This window comes from Aptenodytes forsteri, unplaced genomic scaffold (assembly GCF_000699145.1).
Source record: "Aptenodytes forsteri isolate BGI_AS27 unplaced genomic scaffold, ASM69914v1 Scaffold238, whole genome shotgun sequence".
Lineage (NCBI taxonomy): Eukaryota > Metazoa > Chordata > Aves > Sphenisciformes > Spheniscidae > Aptenodytes > Aptenodytes forsteri.
This window is the reverse complement of record NW_008794584.1, coordinates 649,808-659,811: the sequence shown is the minus strand read 5'-3', so window position 1 is coordinate 659,811 and position 10,004 is coordinate 649,808.

Genomic DNA, 10,004 nt, shown 5'->3' with positions numbered 1-10,004 from the left:
TTGATCATCCCACCTCCTTCGAAGTGCCTCTAGACAGACCAAACTCAAGGCCAAAGCTCAGATATTCTGGAGGACCAGCTGACACTCTTCTTCCTTTCGTCTCTGAGGGTTATAACAGCAAAGGAATGTAAAGCCCGTGCTGAGAAGGGATTCCTTCTCCCCACAGCAGCAAGTTGGACGCACTACACAGGAGGAGGACAGAGGGCAATGGCATGCTGGGAACAGCAAAAAATGCCAGTGTCGGCAGGGTACACATTACCAAGAGCAAGATGGCATCCTCAGTCAGGACAAATGGGAGGCAAAGGGAAGAAAAGAGTGTCCTGCAAGTAAATACATCCACCTTTCCTTGTCTTCATAGCTGGCTGCCTGCAGCTGCCCAGAGTCCTCCTCACAGCCTTGTGTCCTGGCTAGCAAATGCCTCCTGGGATGGCCGTTCAAGACAGACTGCAGCCTCTTTTCAAAGAGGCCAGTGCAGGCCCTGCCAGTGCAGCACATAAAATGGGAGCTTGAGCTCCAATTGAATTGGAGCACCTCATTTTTTCATTTTTCCTATCCTCACAGGAGAGAAAGCCCACCCCAACAGCCCCCACTGTTCTCATCTGACTGGGTAGTCCATTCTTAATTGCATGAAACATCACCATTTCACCATGTATGTACATTTATCAGGCATGCCCTGCTCCGATCAGCCCTTGGAAGAGTGCCTAACTTTAACCTCTGGGCAGATGATCTCAGAACAGCTCTGGTTTGGTCAGTGACTTGCCCTTGAGCTTGCTGCACCCAGCTGCTCTATTAAACACACTCAGAAGCGGCTTTCTCACTGTAGGGACCATGCATGGCCCAGGAGCTCTGACTGCCACCCAGAGGCCTCCTGGGAACAGCCTGCTCTCCCATCACAAGCTCTTAGCACTCCTCTGTGTTCAGATATATATTTCATAGTATTGCAATACCACTGAGACGGCACAGTCACTCACAACAGATGCATGGGCAAGAGCAGGTCACACCCCAAAGAGATACAACAGTTAGGACAAGGCATAGCAGACATGCCAGGCTGGGACAAATGCACCTACAAGATAAGGAGGCTCAGAGAAGGGACGAGAATATCAACAGACCGTGTGCATGTCTCAGCCAGCAGCAGTAGCTACTAGTGATCACCAACAGCAGCTATCGGAGCTGCTTGCTACCTGTGTGAAAGCAGCCAGGTGTGAGGGAGGATTGAGCACAGCCAGGCAATGGATTCACTGATTTTGTCTGGAAGACGTAAGATTCACTCAGCATTACAGAAGAGATCTGTTGGATTTATCTAGGAGAATGTAAAAATCTTTCGAAATACCTAACATGATGTGCAAAATCATTCTCTTCCCCAGGGCTTTCAAAACTGGTATCTGACAGCTGTAGCCAAACTGTAGCCAAAACTGTTCTTGGACCAGCCACTATGTTTCCTTCACAGGATTTTAACAGGTTATGCTTTTGACACATCCTTGTTAAAAAAGATCAGCCAAGATGCATTATTGAGTGTACACCATCCCTAAACACAGGGAGTCACACGAGGAGAGGCAGACAGAACAGCAGCAGTGCTGTGCTCAGGGTGCATAGTACTTTTTATTCCAAAAAGCTACATCTACTACAGGCTTTCAGCTGCTTTTGTGCTGCCAGAATGTTAACATGCAGGCAGCGCACGTGGAAGAAGATCTGAACTACGCGTAACACTGCATTTCTAATGAAAGAATGGCTGTTCAGGAGAAGAGCTAACATCAAGATCCCTCTGCTTGTTTGCTGCCCATGGCATAGCGAGGAAGGGTGGGCTGTTCCAAGCAGCAGGGCAATGAAGCAGAGGCGTGAGGATGCATGGCTTCTTCAGTGCCATTGCAGAGGTCACGGCATCCCAAATCAGGACAGAGCAGGCCTGGCTGCAATGAAAAAACAGCTCTCACACAAATGCTTGGCCAAGGCCAAATCAGGGAGTATTCCCTGTTCTCCAGCATCCCCACTGAGCACAGACAGCAGTGACACTCTCAACCCAGCAAAGTTGCCCAGGATTCCCACTGGTCAGGCCTGCAGCTGACTGCTCCACAGCACGTGTGCTTTCCTTCTCAAAGCTGCTGAGCCGTTCTCTGAGATTTGGATGTGCCTCATCACATGGGCAAGTAAGTGTATGCCAGCATCTCTCCATGCAAATTGCTTCTAAACAAGACAGATGCTGCTTTCTTAGACCAATGCAAATGCCATAGTGGAGGCAAGCCAAAGATAAGCCTATATGATGAAATGCTCCTTTCCTGTTCCCAGGCAGATTTGTCTAAGCATAACTGTCCTTTGCAGGCTCCATAGCTACAGACAGCTCCACAGTTTTGGACTCAGCAATACAGGCAGCCTTGAAAAGAAGTGGATCACTCTGGCCTGCTAGCTGTTTGTGTTGTGTACTTATGTCTAGGACACAAGTGCTTGCTGCTATGCTCACTTCCAGGACGGCTCAGTGTGGGACACTGTACACAGCAAAGAGACAGCTAAAGTCAATATATAACCTGAATGCCACCTCTTGACCTGAGGACTGCTTCCTCCTGAGAAATGCCACCTCCTGACCCATCCCTGCTGTGCACTGAGAGCTCCCACATGCTTTGCCAGCCTGGAGAGCAAATCACACACAAGACATGCATCCTTCCTACCCTGATCTCAGGGGTCATTTCTGCCAAGGCGGCTAGTCCCACTGTGGGAGGAAAGAGCTACTGGGTGCTACTGTGGCACCAAGCCTACCCAGCACCACGAAGTCCCAGGCAGGATGAACACTGCCTGCATATGCAGCCAGCACAGAACCTGGGCAACAGGAAACAGACCACTACAGCCTGTCAGCATTGGCGGGGCTATTCCTGCCCCTCCTTCCTAGCAAGTCCCCTCTCTCCACACAGAATTCAATATAGAGCTCTGCCCAGCAGAGCGTATGAATTAGCAGGGACTGAACCTACCAGTACAGAGAGTTAAGGCGGGTACCACTGTTCACTGATGCAAGCTACAGCCTTCTGCACATCCAGCTTTCCTCTGTGCTGTTAAACACTTTCTTTCTGAGCCAAGCCACTCCAGGGAAGAGCTGCTCCATCTCTGATGGTACTGACACAGCCCTGGACCCAGCACAGCTACCAGCCAGGCTGCTACTGTTTTATCACAGCTTCATGCCTGCCTGTAAAGCTGCACTAAATGCCTCCCTCACACAGTACAGCTCTGCTCCACAAGCCTTCAGCCTGCCCAAGTAGGCAATATAACTACAATAAGGCAAAATGTAAGGAACAGGTACCAATAACAAGGCAGAGAACACCCAGCTCTCCGCTCCAATGGGGCTGCAGCTTTGAAATTTGAACTGACACATTTTGCTGCTCGTGAGGCTTCCCTACACCCTCCTTATACCCAGTGATGTGGTTTTTAAACTTCTCTCCTTCTACTCTTCCATAAATACTAAATGAAGTTGCCCAACAGGTTCAAAAGCTAAGAGGAAAGACTAAAATACTCTTGGGAACTGCATGTTTCCCAACAAAATTCTTTTCCTGCTAACATTTAATCTGATTCAAGTCAGATACAAACCTGGCACCTCATAATGTCATTTTACAGTCTGGTCATGCTGCTCTGTGCCAGAAGACGTCAGCAACAGAAACATGCCCTACCAAAGCATCATGGCCTAGTATTATCATCCCCAGGATCTGCACAGGCTGGAACACTGCTATTTTAATAAAGTTGCTGTGCTGTCTTCCCAGATGTATTCAGACTCTGTTCACAGCCTTCCTCACTAGTTTTGCTTTAAATTCTTTCCTTTTAACCAGCTTGTAATTTGGTACCCGCCTGTACTTTCTTACCACAGCGCTGCTGAAAGCACTGCTTTTCACCCACCACCCCAGACCTCTGGGTCTATGGGGACTACTTCCCAGGTGGAAGCAAAAGGGATCCATGCTGACTAAAAGTGAGCTTAAATTTTCTGCATTGAGTTTCCCAACAGGTTTTTAACCTCTCTGATACACAGGTCTCTTAACCCACTGATCTAGATCAGTAAGGCCACTGTGCTGACCACACACGACACAAAGACCCTTGTCTGAAAAGTGGGGGAGCTATGAAAGGACAGTTGTTAAAATCATGTGAGAACAACCACTCTGTGCATTCAGTGTCAAAAGCAAGATCAGAGTGTGGAATGGAGACCCTGAGATCTGCCTAGAAAGACCTTGTGGGCTGCTCCAACCTGTCATTGTCACACGCATACCAGAGCTATCTCACACACCACATGGCAAGGAGCTGCAGCTTACCTGGTGCTACAGAGCAGCTTTCCTTTTAGCACAGAGATGCCTGCAAACACCCTAGCATACACTGCTTCTCTTTGTCAGTCAGCTTCAGAAATAGCCCCTCCTGGCAGAGACGTCCATCTTGTCACACCACTGCAATCCAAAGCTGCTGGGCTGTTTCTACCCAACCACGCATGCTTTTCTGAGGCAGAGATGCCACACAACCCATGCAGCTGGAGTGGAAGTGAGAAGGCTGTACACATTGCTATGGCTCGCGCTAGATCCCTAGCTGAGGGGTACCATGGTATTTACCAGAAAACCCCAGCAATAGAGTAGTGCCTTGTGCTCAGGTCCACCCCTGTAACATCAGGGTCTCTGGGAGGAGGCACTGAGAAGCATGGACTGGCAGCCCTGCAAAAGTAGAGGAGCTGTGTCCAGGGAGCAGCCTGAGCTGCAGCGGGCCAGAGCAAAGGCAGTATCCCCTTGAGGACCTCTCCAGGCAAAGCACGCAGGCAGCTGCTGCCTGCAGTCATTCATGCTCACTGGTACCATAAGATTTCCCAGCAGGCCGCCAGGCTACCCAGCAGGCACAGTCCCTGCTCTCAAAGGTGCTGCAGCTTGAGCTCAGCAGCATCAGACTCACAGGCTGACGGGGTCCTGGGGGCTCCAGCAAGCAGCACACAGACTAAGCAGATGACACTCCATGCACCTGGAGCTGCTCACTTCCAGCCACTGTCCCAGTGCAACAGGACATTCTTTCCAAGGATCACTGTGCCCATCCAGCATCTCAGCAAGCTGCAAGCAGAGCCAGGAGCTATCATGACAGACATTTCATCTAGCAAAAGGGTCTGTGAATAACTGGGTGTGCCTCCTCACCACGTCCTATATTACAGCCACACTGGGCACATGCAGCCATCCAAAGACACCCTGGCTAAGACAATGTGAATTTGTAACATACATGAAAAATTCAACACCCTACCAACCACTTACTCTCTTTAAAGCACATTTTTGTAGTGCTCACCAGAGCATCAGAGTGCCTATTGGAGAACTCAGGAAATGGAGGGACAGGTGGTTTATCATACAAGCCTTCCCACAAACCCGTGGGAATCTGTGGCTGAAGTGAAGGATTTCCTGCACCATAGGTGCACACAAAGCCACCTGGTGCAACAGAGGCGCTCCTTTATGCCTGTTATCTAGGCATGTATTGGCCAAGTCAAATCTGTATGTTCAGATGCAGTGTCCTTGTTTTCTTTCTAAGTACTCTGAATTTTATACAGGAGGTTGTTAAAAGTTTCTGAAATCAGTTGTCGCCAGCTCTTCTACACGGCCTGTTAGAAAAACATATGCCAGTGCACATAACTTGGGACTGGCCCACAGGCAGCTCTGCACCAGCCAACTGAAGCAGAGGAGACAAAAATGTGGCTTTTTTGGTTCACTGATCAAACTGTAAAAGAAGCCTATAAAAGAAATAAAAGCTAGTTCAAGCCCAGAATAATACTGAAAAGTTTTGAAAACAGCCATGAGGGGACACGTCTGAATCTGACTCTATCTAACATGGAGGAAGTGGTTAAGAAGGGCAGGCAGTAAGACTGCAAGTGACTGTGAAATTCTAGCCAGTTACAATTTTTAAGAAAAGGACAAAAGTCAAGGGACAACAACATCAGGGGAGCAAACTTAACTAAAGGCCCAGGATCTGGATCTACCAATAGGGCATCACTCAAAGGAAAAAACCAGTTCAGAAATATCTGGCAGTTCCTTTACAGAAATGCTGCGAAGGCATCAGACAACCCACCCTAATGCCTGAAGGAAGGGGCAGCACAGCAGCCTGGCTAGATCGCACTATCTTCAGTTCCCAGGGCCAAGAAGCAAGCATCTAAAACATGAAACCAAGTCAAGTTACCAAGGGCACGAACAGCAATATGCAGAAACAAGAACAAAACACAAGCCCAGAGAAGCCAAGGCCCGCAAAGCATTTATCAGCTTGTTAGCAGCATGTTATATTCACTGGTGCTCAGTTTGCAGCTATAAATAGGCTGCCAGTTCAAAGGAGAGGTGAATCCCTTCCTCGGGATAATCACATACGGAGAAGAGGCAGAGAAAGCTGTTCCCCCAGGGAGGCTGAAGGGCACGGCTACCCAGGTACAGAACCACACAGTCTTTTGTTAGCATGATTCCTTGGGTGCAATCGCCCTACTCTTCCCTTGTGTAAGATATAAAAGATCAATCAGAGATTCTACATCGGAGCATCACCATTGCTCCTTATCGTAAGTGGCAGGCGGCAGGATCGGCCCAGATGTGGTGGAGGGGGTGAAGGCACAGAGGCTGAGGTGAGAGGAGACACAGGTCCACAATACCTGGAGACCCAACTACTATCCAGAATCCTGGAAGCTGCATAGACCATCCGACATGCTCAGAGCACCTAGCCTCACAAACACAAGCCATATCTCCAGCAGTGGCAGGGCCAGGGATGCCCAGCCCAACAGCAGCAGTCCTGCCTGCTACTGGTCAGGAGATGTTCAGAGCTGCTCTCTGGACCAACCTGACACAGGAGAAGCAGTTCCACTGCTGTCACTGCAGATAGCATGCTTCCCGCTAACGCCTACACTAGAGCAGCAGCCCAGCATCTCCAGGATTCCCACAGTCATCCCAGTGTCCTACAGTAGATAAAAAAGCTAGGCCCTATCAGCTCCCCAACAACAAGCACTCATAGCCAACACAGAATGCCCCAGAACCATGTCATGATACAGCGAAGTCCCACCCAATCTTAAGTGAACCTCTCATCCACTGCAACCCTGGCAATGCTGTCTGCGTTATCACTGGGGCTGGCTCCAGTATCAAGTACACTGACACATTGAGGAAACAGGAGTACAGTTTGGTCCTGTCCACAGAAGCAAATACCACCAAGGTCCTCTGATGTCACCTACACCTATAGGTGCTTGTTTAAAGGGAATAACCAGTTGTGATGAGCAATTTTACACAGAGCAATGTGGGTCTTTACAAACCTGGAGTGCAGCCAACCCTGCTTTGTACAAGGGGGAAAGACAGCCCAGGAACTGAACTAGCAACAGGGACAATTAAAATAGGTTTGTACACTGAAAGAAGGAAGAAGGTCTGGAGGTCTCCCTTTCAAGGCATCAGCCATTGATGGAGGAGGCTTTTGCTTTAGAAAGGCTAAAGAGCATCGCTACTCAACCAGAGAGGAAATCACTGCAGTGCTTGAGTGGAAAGGCAGAGGCGCTTGCTGGGGTCCACAACCACCCACTGCACTGCTTGTCAGAACTTCTCTGTGAACACTCACGTGAGGCTGAACTGTGGCGATTTCAAACAGCCACAGTTTGCACGCTATCTACAACTGGCTTCTACGGGATGAAGGGTATATGCCAAGCCTGCACTAGTTTAGGTTTTTTAACATGCGCTTAAATTGCATTGGCAAATTTAAATACAGCTTACAAGAATAACCCCTGCTTAAAATCAGCATGTAATTAGAGAAGCATGTACAGGTCAGTTAAAATTGGACCCCACTGAAGTTACTCCTGCCCTCATCAAGAATATATACAACCCTGCCATCCTTCACGTTGCAACAGCCAAAGCACATGCAGCACAGGGCCAAGGCATGTCTTAGCTGTGGGACAAAATTTACCTGCTTAGAAGCAACTAACTCTCCAGCACTGCCACAAGGCACAAGCTGATCTAATCATACCCTAGTCAAAAGTGAATACTTTGCATGTAGAAATCAACCTTGTTCAGCGCAGTTTTTGTGAACTTTTTCTGAAACTTGTTTTGTTTCATCTGCACACAATCGTACCTAATTATCCCACATATCCCAAGTGATCCAACTCACGTTCAGTGTCAAAGGGGCTTCTAAGCAGCATCCATCCATGGTCTGTGTCATCAGAGGAGATGAAAGGTGACAGCAAGGGCAGGATGGGAACAAACAAAAAGCACAATCAAAGGAAGGAAGAAAGTTCACATGAGAAGAAGAGGCAAGAGCATCTTGCAAGAGCAGGACCACTGCAGGCAAAAGCTGCCACTTCTGGGGAAACCAAGAATGAATGGAAGTCAGATAGCAAGTCCTGGCAGCACAGCAACTGCCCTTGAAAATCACCTTCCTAGGACCTGCAGTTCACAGGGCACAGTCCTCCAGGCCAGGATTTTACAGCTGGACCTCACTAATAAAATACACAGTCCTGCCCAGACCCCAGGCCAGATTCGTCAGTCACGGATGCACAAATAACACTTTTCAGGTGGGTGTGCTTTCTGGGGACCACACAACAGCAGCTATTCATCCGGGCTGAGAACCTCCATCCTTCAGCAATCCTGGGTCTCCCTTCAGATTTCATTACACTTGAGCCTCAGTACAGCAAGAATGTTTGCAAAAAGCTCCTCTATTTAACCTCTTTTGTAACAGCTTTCCTCCAAAGCAGATGTGCAGATAAAAGCCAAGCCAGCACTTCTTAGACTGGACACAAAAGTTGGAATATTCTATTCAAATCTTCTACAAAAGAGAAATACACCTAAGAAGTACATTGAAATTTTAACAATCATCCTACTATACAGCTAATAAAAACTATTTTCTGTGAACTTAAAAAAAGTTTTTGCAGTAAAAATGCTTCATAGCTCTAAAGAACTCAAAGTGAGCACAGGGAACTCAGCAGACTGACGTCTGGAACCAGAGTTAGCTGAGTGCTAGCCCCAGCCTTGACAGCCGTTTCCTGCCCTGGGTACACAGAGAGAATACCAGGAGCAAACAGAAATGAAACACTTTGGTTCACTGGCAACTTGTGGAGTTGAGAAACCCAACTGGAAGCCTGAAAAAGCAGAAAGCTGATTTTCCTTTTTGAACCTCCAAATAAAAGGGAAGAGTGTATATATGTATCTGCTAGCTCCAGACTCTTGGAGGGCACTGAGATTTTGTTTGGAGGAACAAAATCCATTGGTTTCTGACTACTCAGGAATGATAATCCCCCATCCAATTAACTGGCCTTTCTATACAAAACATGTTTAGATGAATGTTCTTATAATCTAGTACATCTAAAGTAGTTTTAGTGAGCGAATTTCAAGGACTGACTTTGGAGATTTTAACTGAACTTTCATTTCCATACAAAAGCAGATTAATTATTTGTGAATTTTTAATCTAGTAAACATGAAGCGAGTCACTCTCTCACTTTTAAAAATGGAAGCTAGAAACGAATATGCTAAATAAACCTGTAATTTTTATAGGGCTCCAGGAGGAGAGGCCGTAGGGAGTTTGCATGTGATTGGGTACACTTTACCTCAGTGATCATCCTGAGCCCGTGCTGCTGTCAACAGCTATGCTGTAGGTAAGTGGTAAAGAACTTTGCAGAGAGAAATTACTGACTTCAGTCTGCTTCTGTGAGAAGGTACATAAAGCTTTTTCCATATAGCTGAGATGCTCCAGAATGTAAGAAACCAGAAGCAAGGCTGCAGCAGAGCCCCAGGGAGTCTGCTAGCAGTAGCAGCAGCATTACTATTAGCATTTGGTACTCCAGCTCTGACCCATTTTAAAGAAAGGAAGTTTATGTTGTCTGACAGCCTTGCATATTTCTCTTCTCACCACCAAAAGAGACAAGGGATCATCCATGCCTCTGAGGACTCCTATTAGCAGCATACAGGTCTTGAACCCTGTCAAACAGGCTTGAGGTCCATTGCATTTGCGCTGGCAGAAGTCACAGATGAGTGCACGCTGCCAGAAGTAATTAATATGAAGATGCATTGATCTTGCTGTGCCTA